This window comes from Chiloscyllium plagiosum, unplaced genomic scaffold (assembly GCF_037043375.1).
Source record: "Chiloscyllium plagiosum isolate Xiang-an unplaced genomic scaffold, Cpla_swu_hap1 HiC_scaffold_31, whole genome shotgun sequence".
Classification (NCBI taxonomy): Eukaryota; Metazoa; Chordata; class Chondrichthyes; order Orectolobiformes; family Hemiscylliidae; genus Chiloscyllium; species Chiloscyllium plagiosum.
In genome coordinates this window covers 37740691-37759087 of record NW_028270169.1, presented here as the reverse complement: position 1 = coordinate 37759087, position 18397 = coordinate 37740691, and the positions used below count along the sequence as shown (strand labels likewise).

The window sequence follows — 18397 nt, the reverse complement described above, 5'->3', positions numbered from 1 at the left end:
TGGTTAAATCTCATTTAAATTTAAGTCATTTATGGTTGGGGAATTATTGAAGTTGAAACACTTCAATGTACATTATGATAAAACTTACATTATGAACATTACCTTGTTCAGGATGTAAGCTCACTACAAGGTTCCAATAGCCAGCCATTCCAACTTGCTTTCATTCTGATCTCTTGCTATTCAGCTTATGACAGTGCTCAAATGAAGCTCAGGGCCAGTAACCTTAGACCCTTCCTGAAGTAACTTTGAGTTTTACCATTTCAAAACGTAATTTCTGTTACCATTTTATTTCCATCTTTTGCATCTTATCCTTATTTTCCTCTTGCATTTCCTTTCAACTGGCAGCTTTTCATCATTCTGCCACTCAGACTTCATCTTGCCACTTTTGTTATTAATTTTTTCTAATACCATTCACTTTGTCTTTGCATCATCAACTCTTTTATAATTCAATGTTTCCTTCCACGGCTTTATCACATATCTTTTATCTGCTCTTTTGCCTTTCCATTCCAGCTTTTACCTGCTTAAAAATGATTGCATTTTTACCAATTTGTAGTTCTCATAAAAGGTTATTAACTTGAAAGGTTAATTCTATACCACTTGCCATCAATTCTGCCAGACCTGCAGGATATTTCTAATGCTTTTATGTTTTTACTTCAAATTTCCAGCATCCATTGTATTTTGCTTCTGCGTTCCGTTCTGACTTGCACAACTTGATGGGACAGTATGGATGGAGCTTTACTCCTGCCTGAGCCGGGGTTGGTAAAATCAGTAGAGAGCTTTTATTCTGCACTGAGTGTTAAACGTGGCTACGAGTGCTTGTTCGCAACTCAGGGTAGAAATGTCAGCATACCTCACTCCCCGTTGCCATGGAGCTGGAAAAACTCACAAAAATAAAGCAAGTTATTTTTGAAAAGAAATTGGTTATTGTAACTGTGGTCTGAACAACAGCCTCTGATTGTACAGGTACAGCAGCTGAAGACAAAAAGAAAAGGGATGAAATATTGTAAATCAAAAATACAAAAGCAGAAGTGTTAGTAATGCAAATTCTTTATTATTTCAGGGTATGAAATTCACGAGCAAGATCAAAATTTTTACTCACCCCTAATTACCCTTCAGAAGGTGGAGCTGGGCAACCATTTTGAACCTCTCCTGTCCATATGGACAGGTCCACTCCAGTGTTGTTCGGGAAAGATTTCTTTGTTTATGCCCAAGAAATAATAAAAGAACAGTACAGTTTCAAGTCACCAGTGTGTGTCTTGGAGGGGAATATACAGGTGGTGATGTTCCCATTCCATGGTTACCACCGCTGCCTCACAGTGCCCAGGCACTCACATTCCATTCCACCCTCGGGCGACTGTCTGTGTGGAGTTTGCACATTCTCCCCGTGTCTGCGTGGGTTTCCTCTGGGTGCTCTGGTTTCCTCCCACAGTCCAAAGATGTGCAGGTTAGGTGGATTGCCTGTAGGTAATACAAACTTATAGGAAAAAGAGTCAGGACACATGTCTGGCTGGAATGCTCTTCAGAGGGGTGGCATGGGCTCAATGGGTCAAATGGCCTGCTTTCACACTGTAGGGATTCAAAGATTCTGACTGTAAGTGATAGAGGACACAGAAATGTAAAATGCTGTTGAAGGAGCATTTGTGAGTTACTGCAATGCATCTTGTAAATGGTACACACGGTTCCCTCCATGCATCAAAGGAAGAGGCAGACTCAATGCTTAGTGATGGCTATTGATCAAGAGGTTTGCATTGCCCTGGTTCTGTTGAGCTTCTTCAATATTTGTTGGAGCTGCATTCATCAAGGTTGCTAAAGCGTGGTGCTGGATAAAGCACAGCAGGTCAGACAACATCCAAGGAGCAAGAGAGTCGACATTTCAGGCAGGAGCCTTGTTCGGGACTGGGGACGGGGCAGGGGGCTAAGACATAAATAGGGGGAGGTGGGGTGGGGCGAAAGGAATGGTAAGTGGGATAGTGACAGGTGGCGAAGGTAGGACATGATGGTGATAGGTCGATGGGAAATAAGGAGCGGAGAGGTGGGACAGGTAAATCAGGTCAAGAGGGTGGATCTGTGGTATGGGGTGGGGGAAGGGAGATGCAGAAACTGGTGAATTCATGGGGTTCTTGCCGTGTAGTTGTAGGCTCCCGATGAGGTGTTCCTTCTCCAAATTGTGTGACCCTGTGTAGACATTAGAGGAGACGCAAAATGGATACGGCCTCAGTGGAGTGGGAGGGGGTGTTGAATTAGATGGCCGCAGGAAGGTGGGATTGGTTGGTGCGTACCGACCAGAGGTATTCCCTGAACTGTTCTGTGAGTTTGAGCTCAGGCTTTCCAATATAGAGGAGATCACATCGAGATGAACGGATGCAGTAAGTAAGATTGGAGGTTGGAAAGTAAATCTCTGCCAGATTTGAAATGATCCTTTGGGGCATTAGACTGAGGTGAGGAGTGTGGTATAGATGCAGTTTTTACACCTCTTACGTTGGCAGGGGAAGGTGCCAGATGCAGAGGGGGTTGGGTGGGGAGACCACACCTAAGGAAGGAGTAGCAGAATGAATGGTCCTTACGGAATGCAGATACGGGTGGGGAAGGAAATGTCATTTTGGTGGTGCAGTCTGACTGGAGGTGGAAAAAGCTGTAAACGATGATGCACTGGATTTGGAGATTGGTGGAGTGGAATTTTCTCTCCCCTGTGGTCAACAGTGCCCTCAACCGTATTTCTTCCGTTTCGTGCACTTCCGCTCTCGTACCCCATGCCCTGAATTCCAACAAGTCTGGAATCCCCCCTCGTCCTCACACTTCACCACAAATTTCCAAATCCAGTGCATCATCGTCCATCACTTTCACCACCCACAGTCGTACCGCACCATCAAAAATATATTTCCCTCCCTACCCCATCTGCATTCCGTCTGCAACTCCCTCGTTAGGTCCGCTCTTCCCCCACCCCCCATCCCTCTCCACACCTTGCACTTTCCCCTGCCAACATAAGAGACGCAAAACCTGCGTCCACACCTATCCCCTCACCTCAGTCCAAGGCCCCAAAGAGTCATTCAAATGTAGTAGAGATTTATTTTTACATCGTCCAATTTATTGTATCCGGTGCTTTCGATGTGGTCACCTTTACATTGGAGAGATCGAGTGGTTCATTGAACATCGCAGGGAGCATCTCTTGTCTGTATGTACCAACCAACCCCACCTTCCTGTGGCCATCCACTTCAACTCCCCCTCCCACTCCCCTGAGGCCGTATGCATTCTGGGTCACCTCCACTGCCCACACAGGGCCACCTGCAAACTGGAGGAGCTACACCTCATCTTCAGCCTTGGGAGCCTACAACTATACAGCATGAGCATTAAATTCACCAGTTTCCACATCTCCCCTTCCCCCACCCAATCCCAGGTCCAACCCTCTGACTCAGATCCACCGTCTTGACTTTATTAACGTGTCATCTCCATTCCCATCTATCCACTCCATATTCCTACCGATCTATCACCATCACCTCCTACCTTTACCCACCTGTAGCCATCCCACCTATCTCTCCCCTAGCCCCAACCCTCCTCCTCCTATTTATCTTTCAGCCCCCGCCCCCTCCCCGGACCTGAAGACAGGTCCTGTCTGAAACGTCAGCTCTCTTGCTCCTTGGACACTGCCTGGCCTACTGTGCTTTTTTCCAGTGCTACACTTTATCAGCTCTGACTTTCCAGCATCTACAGTTCTTGCTTTCTCTTAGTTGCTGCTTCGTCAAACCATGTTGAAGATATTCATTCACATTCCTAACATGTGTCTTATAAATGATTGACAGGCTTTGGGTATCAAGAGGTGGGTTATTAACAATAAAATTCCCATCATTTGACATTCTCATGCAGCCACAGCATTTATGTGGCTGGTCGGATCAGTTTCTGATCAATGGTAAACTCATGGATTTGGTGGTGGGAGCTCAGCAATGCCAATTAGCATGAAGAGGAGATGGTTAGATTCTCTCTTCCTGCAGATAGTCAATGCCTGGTATTTGTGAGAATGAATGGTATCAACACATGACTGAATGTTGCCAGGTCTTGCTGTAAGCAAGTATGGATTGTTTAAGCATCTGAAGAGTTGCGAATGGGCCTGAACATTTTCCTATCATCTCTGAACATCCTACTATTGAGCTAATGATACAGGGAAGGTCCCACATAGTACAGTTGACTACAGTTAAACTGAATTTCGGGCATTGTTTAGAACAAATGATTGATCTGATTCCTCTAATTTTGTGCCACCACTAAAATAATTTTTCCTCTTGATGATTAATCTTTCCCAATTTCAATTTTACAATGTTTAAACTTAATAACATATAAATATACTGCTACTATGATCTGATCGTTTGCATTATCTTATCCTCATGCTGTCATAGTCTCATCGAGATGTGTAATACAGAAAGTGACTCTTTGGTCCAACTCATTCATGCTGACCAGATATCCTAATGTAGTCACATTTGCCAGCATTTGGTCAATATTATTCTAAACCCTTCCTACTCATGTGCTCATACAGTTGTCTTTTAAATGTTATGATTGTACCAGCTTCCATCACTTCCTCTGGCAGCTGATGAGTATTGGAGTATATGATTGGTGACCAACTGTATTGTGTTCAGGCTTAAAGATGGTGTCAATTTGTTGCTTTTGCACTAAGACGATGAGCTGTTGTATGACAGTATCCAACCTAACAGCCTCTGCATCAAACTGAAATTCAATCAGTCCAGGACAGAGCTGGCCATATCTGGCTATACAGATATCCTTTCAAACTATCGTATTCTGTTATCACTGAAATTAGCTCATGTCACATTTAAAACACTGTCCACAGTCAAAACATATCAATAATCTGCAAGTCAGCATTTATTTTTACCTTAAATTACCAGGAGGTAATTTATTTATGAAGCCAAAGGAAGTGAGTGAGGTCCTTAATGAATATTTCACACTGGTGTTCATCAAGGAGAGGGACATGGTGATGGTAAGATTAGAGAGAGCTATGTTGATTTTTAAGGACATGCTGGTATTAAAGAAGAGGTGTTGGGTATCTTGAGAAACATTAAGGTAGGTAAGTCCTCAGGGCCTGATGGGATCAATCACAAGATACCAGGAGAGGAAGGGAAGAGATTGTTGGGGCCTTGACATACATCTATGTATCCTCTTTAGCCACAGGTGAGGACCCAGAAGACTGGAGAATAGCCAATGTCGTTCCTTTGCTTAAGAAGGGCAACTAAGAAAATCCAGGATGTTATAGGCTGGTGAGCTTTACATCAAAGAAATTATTAGGGAAGGTTCTTAGGGACAGGACTTACTTGCACTTGGAAAATGATGTCACATGACACCAGGTTATAGTCTAATGGGTCTATTTGAAATCACAAGCTTTCAGAGTGCTGTTCCTTCATCAGTTTTAAGACTGGGGATGTGTGACTAATGGTGGTCTGTAGGAATCAATGCTGGGACTCTTGTCGTTTATAATATATGAATCCAGATGGTCACATCAGTAAGATTGCAGCCAACATGAAAATTGGCAGAGTTGTAGCTAATGAGGAAAGTTATCAAAGGACACATCAGGATATAGATCAGTCAGAAAGTTGGGCAGAGAAATGGCAAATGAAGTTTAATCCAGATAAGTGCAATGATATATTTTGGGAAGTGAAATGTAAGAGGAAAATACGCAATTATGACAGGACCCTTAGGAGCATTGATATATAGAGAGATATTGGGGTGCAAGTAAATCGCTCCCTGGAACTAGCAACACAAGGTGGTAAAGAAGATGTACATCATGTTCGCCTTTATCAGTTGTGGTGCTGAATATAATAGTTGAAAAGTCATGCTGCAGCTGTATAAAACTTTAGTTAGGTGACATTTGGAGCATTATGTGCATCACACTATAGGAAGGATTTGGATGCTTTGGAATGGGTGCAGAAGAGGTTTACCAGGATGTGACCTGGATTGGAGAGTATTACCTATAAGGAGAGGTTGGACAAACTTGGAATGGCTTCACTCGAGCATCAGAGGTGGAGTAGTGCAACCTGTTAGAAGTATTTAACAACTTATGGTGAACATAGATAGGGTGGACAGTCAGTCTTTTTCCTAGTGCGGAAATGTCAAATACTATAGGGGATTAGTTCAAGGTGAGGGGGGAAAATGTAAAGGTTATGTGTGAAACAAGTCTTTTCATACAGAAGGTGGTGTTGTGATTGTAACAAGGTCAGCCAGGTGGCCCCCATAGAAAATGAGTTCCCTGACTGGAACAAATTAACATCCAAGGAGCAGGAGAATCGACGTTTCGGAGCTTATGCCCAAAATGTCGATTCTCCTGCTCCTTTGATGCTGCCTGACCTGCTTCGATTTTCCAGCAACACATTTTTCAGCTTTGATCTCCAGCATCTGCAGTCCTCACTTTCTCCTGGAACAAATTAACAGGCTCAATCAGGGAACCCTGGCTGACAGATATAAACAGAAGTGTCACAGGTTCTGTTCATTCACAGCTGGTTGCAAGGGAGCTGGATCAGTGTCAAGGACTCACCACATAAAAATAAAGGGTGACTAGGTGAACAGGATACTGGCCTTTGGAATTATTTCAGGGGTGACGGGAGGAAAACATGCTCCTGAAGAAATTCACTCATGATAGTTGTCCTGGAGTTGGGCAATCATTTGTGGCATCAAGCTGTATTTAGGAAGTTTGATTTGTTCAATCTTGCCATTGAATACTGGGCCCAGTATGTGGACAGAATGCATTATTCTTCTAGGCAAATGACATTGGGGCAGATGAAAAGCAATGAATAATTCTCCTGATAGCTTGCAGAACCACAGGTTTTCAGTTATTCGGAAGCTAACTTTTCCTGAGGCACTGATATTAAACATTTCAAGAATTGATGGATTTAGTTATGGAATATTATGACCCCAAGCCTTGTCTAATTCTGAGAAGCTATTAGTTTTACTTTGCAATTTAAGAACTGGAGGGAATCCATATTGGAATTTTTGACAAGGTTAAGCTGATTGGCAGGGGGATCCAAGATGGCAGCGATCTAGGAGATCATGTTGTTGGGCTCCGCTCTGCAACATTGGCAGGACACAGCTGGAACCCATCCCAGTCAAGTTATTGTGAGAAATAAAATACTAAAAGAGTGACAGAACTTAAAGACTTCACTTAACTTTGTTCTTGCTGCAGGTGAATGCTAAAGAAAGGAGGGAGTTCACCTGAGGCTGAGGGCACGGCTCAATCCACTGGGACAGTGGGTTTGCTTACTCACCAGGCCTTGGTTGAGGAGCCTGCCAAATCTTGCGAGGTCCTGGGAAAACAAATCAAAGACGAAATGAAGGACAAGCTGGCCCTGGTCTCTTCTATACTGCAAAAGCATGAAGAGCAGCTGAAAGACCTGGGGAAAAGAACCGATGAGCTTGAACGCCAAGTCACAGGGGTGGGAGCAGAGGCTGATTCATCCATGAGTCAGATTAAAGCCCTGGAGATACAAGTCTGTGGCTTAATGGATCTGGTGGATGATCTTGAGAACAGGGCCAGAAAGAAGAATCTTGAGGTTGTCGGTCTGCCTGGGAGGACAGAAAGTAAGTGGCCAGTGGAAGTTTTTGAGAAGTGGTGACCAAATTTCCTTAGCTTGAATGCTGAAAAGGGAAGGATAAAGATTGAGAGAGCCCAATGGATCGCAGCATGGAGGCCAGGTATGGACCAGCACCCTCACCCTGTCCTGGTACAGTTCCATCATTATAAAGACAAACAGAGAGTCATGGAAGCTTTCAGAACCCAAGGGAAGGATCCAAGGGCATTGGTGTGCGAGGGCTCCAGAGTTTTGTTCTTTCAATACTTTTTAGTGGCGGTGGGTGATCGGAAAAGGAAATCCTACGACAGCATCAAGAAGAGATTGAGAGAGCTTGGGATCCAGTACTCTGTGAGATATCCAGTGGTGCTTCTGATTAACAGAATGGATCTGTACATTTATTCAACTCACCAGAGAAAGCGAAGAAGTTCGTGGACACATTAACCTAAACTGGACGATTGAATAGATACAGATAATAAAGTTGTTTGGGTTTGTCTTTCTTTAGAGAGGACTTGGTGGAGTTCCTTCTTTTTCTTTTTTGTTGGTAATAAGTTGGGTTACATTATGCTTGGGATGGATAGAACATTCACCTTTAACTTCCAGGTTAAGTTATACCAGGGGATGCATGACGTACTTACTTGTGTATATTACTAATCTTTTTGTTTGCTACATTATCCTGCATTGCCCATGTTTGTGGTCCGACCTTAGCTAAGAGGAGTTAAGAGAGTGATTGGGATGGCTAGTATGGTTTTGAGATGTGTGGGTGCCCCCATGGAATGAGAGGTAAATTCCTCCAATCAGTGCCTCTGGCGCTCTTTTACTTTTTTGTTTTTGATGTACATAGTTTTTGTCAGTTTTGTTGGTTTATTGGTTGTAGCTGTTTTAGTTTATGTAGTATTTATGTTTTGTGGATTTTCTTTTACTGAAGCAATTCGCAATTCTATTCTTCCTCTCTAAAGTCTAAATGTTGCTGTAGAATGTTATGGCTAGGGATGTGTTTAAGTGGTGTACCTGGTCAAGAGGAAGAAGATACTTTCCTGTCTTAAAAGGGAAAGGATGGATGTTGCCTAATTGCAAGAGACACACCTAGATGATGCAGAACATTTGAAACTGCAACAGAATGGGTATGATGGGGTTTATTTCTCATCTTTCAATACTAGGAGTAGGGGAGTGGGCCATATTGGTTATGAAGAATCTTCTGGTTAAGTTATTAAAATGTAAAGACATGCAAGGGAGATTCATAATCCTTAAAGCCTTGATAAATGGAGAAGAATACGGGATCTTAAATGTTTATTATCCCCTGACCCACCCCCTCAAATTCCTGGTAGACTCACTTTCTAAATTGGTTAGCTTTGCATCTCAGCATATTATCATTGGAGGGGGGGGGGGATTTTAATTGTCAAATGGATCTAACGGTAGGCAGATTGTCCAAAGGCCATCCAATACCTTCTTCATGATCTAAGTAATTAAGGGATTTTTGTGTTGAACTAGGACTGGTAGACGTTGGGAGTCACATGGATTTTACGTTTTTCTCCAATCCGCACAAATATCATACCAGGATTGATCTCTTTTTGACAGCACATTTGAGCTTGGTGGTGTCATGTACAATTGGCAATATCATTGTTTCTGATCATGCTCCAGTGCACCTAATGGTCAAGAGTAAGGACACTATGGTAGATTCGAGGCACTGGTGACTAGACCCCTTCATCCTTAAGGCAGCAAGTCTACTGAATTCTTCTCCACTGAATTAGGCATTAATTCAACCCAGCTGGTACACCATCCATTGTATTGGAAACTGCTAAAGCCTTTGCTAGAGGGTTAGTTATTTCCTACTCTATCAGTAAGAAATGATAGAAGGGTGAGCAGCAACGCTTGCTTGAAACATGGCTGAATGCAGCCGACAAGGCATACTTTGACAGGCCCTTGCTGGCTAAATTACAGAGGATCACAGCACTCTGGTCCACACTGAACTCCATGCTCACACAGACAGCTAAGAAGGAGCTTACATTTGTAAAACAAAGGTTGTTTGAACATGTAGACAAACTAAGCAAGTACTTAGTGTATCTTGCCAGGAAAGGAAGTGCTCCCCAAGCCAGCACCTCCATCAGGGAAGATACTGGAAATTTCACCTGTGATTCTAAAAGCATTAACGTGGCATTTTGGAAGTTTTACTCCAAACTATACCTATCTGAAAGTTGTGAGGATGGGCGGGCCAGGATGGAGCTTTTTTCAAGAATTTGGATCTCCCGGATGTGACCCCCAAACAAGAGTCTCTCCATAATGCCCCACTGTCAGTACAAGAGGTGAAGGAGGTTGTGAGACAGCTCTAGAATGGAAAGGCACCTGGTCCTGATGGACTTCCCACTGAGTTTTATAAGGAATTTATACACATACTGTCAGGACCGATGCTCAGTATATTTAACAATTCACACAGTCGTAGCCTCCTCCCGTCATCTTTAAAGGAGGCAAACATCTCTTTTATCCTTAAAGAGGGAATGCCCCGGAGGATTGTGCTTCCTATAGGCCCATCTCACTTCAAAATCCTATCAAAGACCCTTGCATTAAAACTAGAAACTGTGTTGTCCTCCATGAGGATCAGACGGGTTTTGTAAAACTTCACCAAATGTCTAATAATGTCAGGAAGTTACTTCATATGGTCCAGATATGTCAACAATGATCAGTACGGTGCTTAGTGATCTCTCTAGATGCAGAGAAGACATTTGACTGGGTTGAATGGCCATATCGTTTTTATACTTTAAAGCAGTTTGGCTTGGGTAAGGTCTTCATCAGATAGGTAAAGGTTCTTTTTAGTGACCCTCTTGCCACAGTTCTCACCAATGGGGCAGTTGACAAGGCTGTACCCTGCCACTGTTGCTTTTCACATTGGTGATTGAACCATTGGCAGAGGCAATAAGCAGGGATCACAATATATCTGCTCCAGAAGTGTGGATAAAGTCACAGAAGATTGCATTGTATGCAGATTATGTTCTTGTCTCTTTATCAAACCCAACAGTTTCAGTACCTCAACTGATATAATGCATCAATTCGTTTGGCAGCTTTTAGGGTTACAACATCAACTTTACAAAATCGGAGGCCATGCCCATGGGTGGTCTTCTGAAAATGCCTGGTCCTGAGGACGAATTTCGATTTCCCTTTAAATGGTTACTGGAGGGTCTTCTCCACTTAAGTATATTCATTACTCCCGTCTTTGGTCAGCTAGTTAAACCAATTTTTCCCATTTATTCGATAGAAACAAGCAAGACTTTCGCAGATGGGTGGTGCTTCCGAACTCTTGGTTAGGTCAGATAGTCCTCATTAAAATGAAAATTCTCCCCCACCTGTTGTATTTTATGCAAATGTTTCCTTTGATCTTTATGAAGCAAACATTCAGGAGACTGAACAGTTGGTTTAGTTTTTTCATCTGGTGTTGCAGGCGACCCCTTATTAAATTCACTAAAATACAGCCACCCACAGACTGGAAGGAGTGGACCTCCCAGATATTAAAAATGATCAATAAGCTTGTTGCTGTGAATGACTAGGCCTGAGGATTACTCTTTTACTATGGTTAGACATAGAGGCATCCCAGACAAGAAGACCCCTTACTAACTTACTGTACTGAGGATAGTTAAGGAATATTGCCACAGCTCGATAGTTATTAATACTGTTAACGCATAGAGGGCAATGCATCAGAATGAGGGCAATTTTGCCAAAACGTCATTTTTGACACCCGTTTTCAGCCAGGGATGATGGACTTGGGGTTTAATCTATGGGCAGTTAGGGGTGTGTCTTGTCCTGGATGACGTATTTGAAAGGGACATATTGCTGTTCTTTGACCAGTTGGCTTGGAAATACGAGCTGCCCAGTCGCTACCTTTTCTGGTTTTTTTTTTCAGATTAAAAATTTCGTACGAAAAGAGACCACACTTCCAATTGGTGATCAAAAGAATAGATCTAACATGGAGAAGAGGGTGCTCAGAATACACTTTCTGTCAGCAATCTCTATCACCTGTTGGGAGAAGGCTCCTCGGACGAGTCCGAGCGGCTCTGTAAGGTTGGGAGAGAGAACTGGACATTGAGATCTCCTCTGAAATGGGGGAAGATATCTGGGAAAATGCACAGAGGATCTCAATTTGCAACAGGACCCATGCCTTGCAACTGAAGATTCTCCACAGAGTCCACTTGGCTCCAGATGCCTCTCAAAATTTGAAGCGGGAGTATCTCCAATATGCTCCATATGTAAAATGAGTATGTGTATGCTCACTCATTGCCTTTGGTCCTGCCACAGGCGATGGGCTTACTGGAGCGCTGTGGTGGGTGAAATAGAGGGTCTTGGGGACAGAGTTGGAGATGGACTCGGTATCTCTTCTTCTTGGCTTAATTAATCCACTTCCATTTGACACGCACAAAAAAGGCTTTTCAGTATCCTCGCTTTTTGTGCAAGAAAGCACACCCTGTTAGAGTCGGTGTCTGAAAATCCGCTGGATTGTTGGGCTGGTGTAAGCTAGTCATGGAATACATCCCTTTGGACTTTCTTACAAGTATGATGCATCATAAAATTGAGAATTTTTTTAAGACCTGGTGGCCCCTTTTGGACCACTTGGGTACAGATCAGTCTGCCACACTAATACGGGCCTTTATATCACCATGACAATGCTGTTTAATGAATTGGGTATCCAGAGAGGAAGAATTACAAACATATGAATATGTGCAAATTTATGATCTCAACGGTCAAGGGCTATTACTCTGCTTCGCTGAGACATATTGTTAGTATTATTAATGTCATGATTTATTAGTTAGTTGTTAGCTATTATTTATTGATTTATGTAATTAGTGGGTTTCTTTGTGCTGTTTTGTATTTGTTGCAATATCCAAAAATATCATTTTTTTCAATATAAGTATTTATTCAAAAAAGACGACTGGTAGAAGCATGTGGTATTGGTTTAACATTAATGAGATGTTGAGAGAGCATTTAGCATGTGGGAATAATGATGTAACTATGCAAAAGTGCTTGCATGCTGAAGCCCAACAGGACCTCAACACAGGGACTACAACTGGCTTTATCAATGGAAAATGCAACAAGTACAGCATTTGAGTTACAGGATATTCTTATGGAGGTGGACACTCTTGCCAGTCCAACTGAACATGGGGAACACTACATGAGTGAAGGCAATTGCTTAGCTGCAGTCAGAACATATCCCGAACAGGGAAACACAAGGTTAACCCACAGCAAAAACCTCAAACAGAGCCAAGCCTCAGCCAAGTAGTTAAAATTGTTTTCAGGATCCAGGCCAGAACGCCATTGAAATTGCTGCCAGGACTCAAGACAGCAAAAGAGTTCCACTAGACATAAATTGAGTAATAGATCTCACCAAGGAGAGTGCATATCTTGGAAAGTCCACCTATATCTGGTAAGGAACAGTCAAATTGCTCAGCAACATCCAAATCAGAACCAATCAAAATATGGTTAGATGGTGAATGGCTTCTGATGGAGGTTGATACCAGCGCAGCTGTTTCAGTCATCAGAGAACCAGATTTTACCAATCCCTTGGTCTGGTGAACTATTACAGAAAGTTCATACGTAACCTGGCCTCCATCCTGGCACCTTTGCAACTCAATAAAAAAAGGGTCAGCCTTGGAAATGATCACATAGCCAAGTAATAGATTCCAGAGAAGTGAAGAAACAGCTTCATTTACATTTGGCACACTATGATCCCATGTGAGATCTGGTACTGGGGAGACATGCAATGCCTCCCCGTACAGCATCAGGGTAGTTTTAGCATTTGGGGACATAATGGAGAGGAACGCCCAATAGTATATGCATCTAAAACTTTTGCTAATGCAGAGCGTAAATCTGCCCAGAGAGAAAAGGAAGATTTGGCAGCCATATTTGGAGTCAGGAAGTTCCACTAAGTCAGGATGTTTGTAATGTGTAATAATAACAGACTACAAACCCCTGCTAAATCTATTTAAAGAGGACAAGGCAGTGCTGCTCTTAGCTTCAGGCTGAATTCAGCAGTGGGCTCTAATATTAAGTTTGCATCATTTTAAATTGGAACACTGTCAATTCCAGACACAAGACCCTGCTAAGTGAAAGAGACAATTTACTTCAGGGGTCGAAGTTTGGTCTAGGAAACCACGGACATAGTCCTTTATGGGTAAGAGGCATGGTCGATGTGGGATCAGGTCCAGTTAGGTATAAAGCACAGGTAGGTGCGATGGTCCTGAATAAGCACATGGATCATATGAAATCTGCAAACTCACAAATGGTACAGGAGCAAAACTTGCCTGAGTCCTCAACTGCTTTTGACTATTCCAGAACCATGGATTTGCCCTTTCCATCAAGCATTGAAGAAACGTCAGAATCTAAGATGGGTACAGCAGATATCACCACCTCAATGCCTTTGCTGCCTGAAGAGGAGAATGAGTTTCTTTCAACTTGCTCCAGGCACAAGTGGTGAGCTACTGTGCATTACACACAGCCTGTAGCAGAGGCAAAGTTGGAGAAACCTGACTCAGCCCCAGGTGGAGCTACAAAGAAAAGGACTGGCCTGTGTCCTCGAACCCAGAGGGGGAGGGATGTAGTGAATGTAATGAGGTCAGCCCGGTGGACCTCAGTATATGAGTTCCCAAAGTGGGCTGTTAATCTGGTCCAATCAGAGAGCCTGGCTGACCAATATAAACAGGAGTGTTGCACCAGTTGGAGGACGCTCAGGTGTGCGGTGGGATCCCGTCCGCGCTCACCCCAGCCCGGACGGAATTTCACATTGGCCCCAAGGTCCCGTACTTCCCGCGGGAGCCTGTGCCCCACAACCTCAGCCGCCTCCGGAATTTTAATTTTGTTCCCTTCCAGGGGGTAAAAAGGAGGGCCCTGTATAGACTACTGCTGCACACCGTCCACCTCTTCTCCCTCATCCACCGTCCAGAACGCCTTGGCGTGCCCATTTGCCACCGGGCGGTGGGGATCCCCAGTGGAGGGCTCTCTACGCGGGGGTCCTTCCCCTTTCTCTCAGTGATCTGGGGTGGAGGATGCTGCACGCAGCAGTCCCCTGCAACCGCAGATTGTGGTGATTCACAAACTCCCAGCCCAACTGCTTGTTCTGTGGCGCTGTGGAGTCCATGGACCATATATATATTGGGTGTGGGCGTTTGCACTCCCTTTTTGATTTTCTTAAAAACCTCCTCCTCTGCTTTTGGTTGCACTTCAGTCCCACGCTCCTGATCTTCGGGCACCCGGTACGGAGGAGTGAGGGCGGATCTGAAGACCTCCTCGTGGGTTTGCTCCTGGGCCTGGCCAAACTGGCCATTAACAGGTCCAGGCAGCGGGCCGTGGAGGGGGTCGTTAGGGCCGACTGCCTGCCTCTCTTCCGCGGTTACGTTAGAGCCCGGGTGTCCTTGGAGAAGGAGCACGCGGTGTCCACCAACACCCTGGAGGAGTTCAGGGAGAGGTGGGCGCCGTAGGGAGTGGAGTGCATTATTTCCCCCTCCAACTCTATTTTGATTTAGTCCCTACCCTCCCCTTCACTGTTTGATCACACTGCACTGCCCTTTGATGTGAAGGGCAGTGTTTGTCACTGGCCACTCGGGTGTTTTCCTATCTTCCTGGTGGTGGAAATTGAATAAAGATTCATGCACTTTGTGTCTCTCACTGTGTCTCACATCTGCACACACACACCATGGGTGCTGGGAAATAAAAAAAAAGAAAAAATAAACAGGAGTGTTAGAGGCTCTGTTTGCTCTGACAGCTCACTCCGCGGAAGCTGGGTCAGTGTCAAGGACTTTCTATGTGTAAACAAAGGGTGGCTTGGTGATGAGATACTGGCCTGTGTGAAGGGATTTCAGGTGATAGGTGTCTGGATCACGCTGCCAGGAGTAGGGGTAGAAGCTGATACAATAGCAACATTCAAAAGGCATTGAGACAGACACATCAGCAGGCAGGGAATAGAAGGATATGGGCCATTTGCAGGCAGATGGGATTAGTTTAGAATAGCATCATGGTCAGCAGAGACATGGTGAGCTAAAGGACCTGTTCCGGCACTGTACTGATCTATATTCGGTGTTCTATATCCTTTGGAAACACAACCTAAAATTAAAATGAATACACTTGAAACAGACACATCGACATTCCATCTGTTCCATGAAACACACCACAATGATTGAACCTTTCATTTGTTCTCATCCAAATATTGATTCCTTGTTGTGAGTTGATGGCCTCAAAAGTGCTTAATATCATACCCACAGTGGCTTAACTCAGAGAGATGTGCATAATATTGCACCTTTTAGCACTTCAGGATTCTCCAAAGCAATTCATGCTTTTGAAGAGACAAAAACATTGCAGGTGCTGCAATCCAAAGTAGTCAGACAGGAGACTGGAACAAAACAGCAAGCCAGGCAGCATCAGGAGGTGGAGAAGTCAATGTTTCAGGTGTAACCCTTCTTCAGGACTGGGGGTGGGTGTAGAGGGAGCTGCAGATAAAGGGGGTGGTGGGGGCAGGGTGGTGAAGTGGGGATAGGTGAGAACAGGTAGAGGGTATGACCTGATTGGTCAATGGGAGGTATGAATCCAGTGGGTGACAGGGAGGAGTGGAAGGGAGGGGGAGGAGCTGGGAAGGTGTTGGGTGATGGGAAAGGAGGTTATTTGAGATTGGAGAACACAATGTTGACTCCTCTGGGCTGTAAGCTGCCAAGGCGGAAGACGAGATGTTCTTCCTCCAATTTGCAGCTTGGTTCATTGTGGCAATGAAGGAGGCTAAGGATGGTCATGTTGGAAAGGGAGTCGGAAGGGGAATTAAAATGGTCAGTGACTGGAAGGTCCCGTGAGGTTTTGAAGTGCAGTCATGGTTGTAGCGTAAGAAATAAAAGATCTAAATTGGTAATACCAAGGTTCCAACCCAGGTATGTGATAACGACCACCTAATCTATTTTACAGTGATGGTTTTGGAAGAATAAACAGACTTCAAGACTTTGGGTTGAAGTCTCCCTTTCTCCTTCATATTAGTGTTGTGTGATTAATTGCATTCTCCACAGAGAGCAGATAGACTTCAGTTTCACATTCCATGTCAAAGACTACATCCTCCAATTTTGCACAGACTCTAACTGCTGCACTGGAATGTTAGCCTATTTTTTTTAACCCAGTTCTCTAGAATGGCCCTTGAAGTGGGAACGACGACCACCAAAAGCCAGTGCTCATAATCCCATAATTTGATCAGATGTTCAGTCTGTTAATTTCATTGTTCAAACCCCAGAATAAGATAACCTAATATTGAAAAACAAAGATTGTATGCAAACACCATACAAATACTCAGCAAATTAGTGTGGACTCATAGACAAGACATTGACCCAAATGCAATTAATGTATTTCACAGGAACAGAGACAAAAGAAGACTTATACAATTTTTAAATCTGTTAAAGCAAAACTACTCAACAAAGTTCAAAAAGTCAAAACAAGTGAAAAGATCATAAACTTAAAGTACTTGCAGCAATAAAGAAACTCTATTTGTTACTGAATCCTGGTTCCTCACCCTAAATGCAATCTCTGATATTTGTCTGCTGGAAATACTCGAAAAGCGCCTTTTTGCTTTCAAGTTTCAAGGTCAGTATTTTTTGTAGAAACTTTAAATCCTCCTGAATATGATGCTGGTTGGTCAACTATCTTCTCAGGTAATCTCTCAACCCGTTTTTCCGATGTTTCAATTTTGACCTATTACTGCTTATTTGTTTTTTTTAAATCCATAGAAACAGTACGAGCCATGGATTGCATCTGATTCACTTTGTTCTAACAAGATTATAGCCAGATAAATTGCTATGCCTGATATGTAACACCTTGGCCACATCATTTGCCACAGAACATAGAACATTATAGTGCAGTACAGGCCCTTCGGCCCTTGATGTTGCACTAGCCTGTGAAACCAATCTGAAGCCCAGCTAGCCTACATCATTCCACTTTCATCCATATGTATATCCAATGACCATTTAAATGCCCTTAAAGTTGGCAAGTCTAATACTGTTGCAGGCAGGCCGTCCCATGCCCCTACTACTCTGAGTAAAGAACCTACTTGTGACATATATCCTATATCAATTACCCCTCAATTTAAATCTATGTCCCTTCATGCTAGCCATCACCATCTGAGAATAAAGGCTCTCACTGTCCACTCTACCTAATCCTCTGATCATCTTGTATGTCTCTATTAAGTCACTTCTCAATCTTCTTCTCTCTAACAAAAATAGCCTCAAGTCCCTCAACATTTCCTCAAAAGACCGTCCCTCCATGCCGGCAACATCTTGGTAAATCTCCTCTGCACCCTTTCCAATGCTTCCACATTCAATGTGCAACCAGAACTATACACAATACTCCAAGTGAGGCCGCACCAGTTTTGTACAGCTGCAGCATGATCTCAAACTCAATCTCTTTACCAATAAAAGCTAATACATCCTACACTTTCTTAACAACCCTATCAACCTGGGTGGCAACTTTTAGGAATCTATGTACATAGACACCGTGATCTCTTTACCCATCCACACTACCAAGGTAGTTGCTCACAGGACTAAATGGCATAGCTCAACAATTCACAATTTTTCTCAATAGAAAACATATTATCTTTCACCTACATTGTATCAAACAACTCTTCTCTCTGCATCAGAATAAAAGCTTCTCATTCTCTGAAATTAATCAATGTTTAATTGTCATTGCCTGGAATCCATTGATTCACTGGCTGAGGCACAGCTTAAGCCAGGTTCCTCGAGCTCACTGTACCCCTGTTTTCTGTTGAATATCTGATTTCTCTGTTGCTTGCAAACTCTCTAATCATCTTTCGTTGGAACTCTGCCATTAAAAACAACATATTG

The 18397-nt window shown here is 43.5% G+C and overlaps 1 long non-coding RNA gene across 2 annotated transcripts in view; it reads right to left on the bottom strand.

The window, feature by feature from the left end:
* Nucleotides 1-1075: 1075 nt before the first annotated feature.
* The window catches only part of LOC148141882 (uncharacterized), a 118453-nt gene continuing 101131 nt past the window's right edge, over nt 1076-18397 (bottom strand). Inside the window, exons 5-6 of one of the 2 annotated variants that reach the window (XR_015752363.1) lie at nt 7254-7292; nt 1076-1458 (exon numbers count right to left, since the gene is read on the bottom strand). This is a non-coding gene — a long non-coding RNA (uncharacterized LOC148141882). Of the gene's footprint in view, nt 1459-7190; nt 7293-18397 lie in introns of those variants that run through there. The other variant, XR_015752362.1, reaches the window with a different exon arrangement.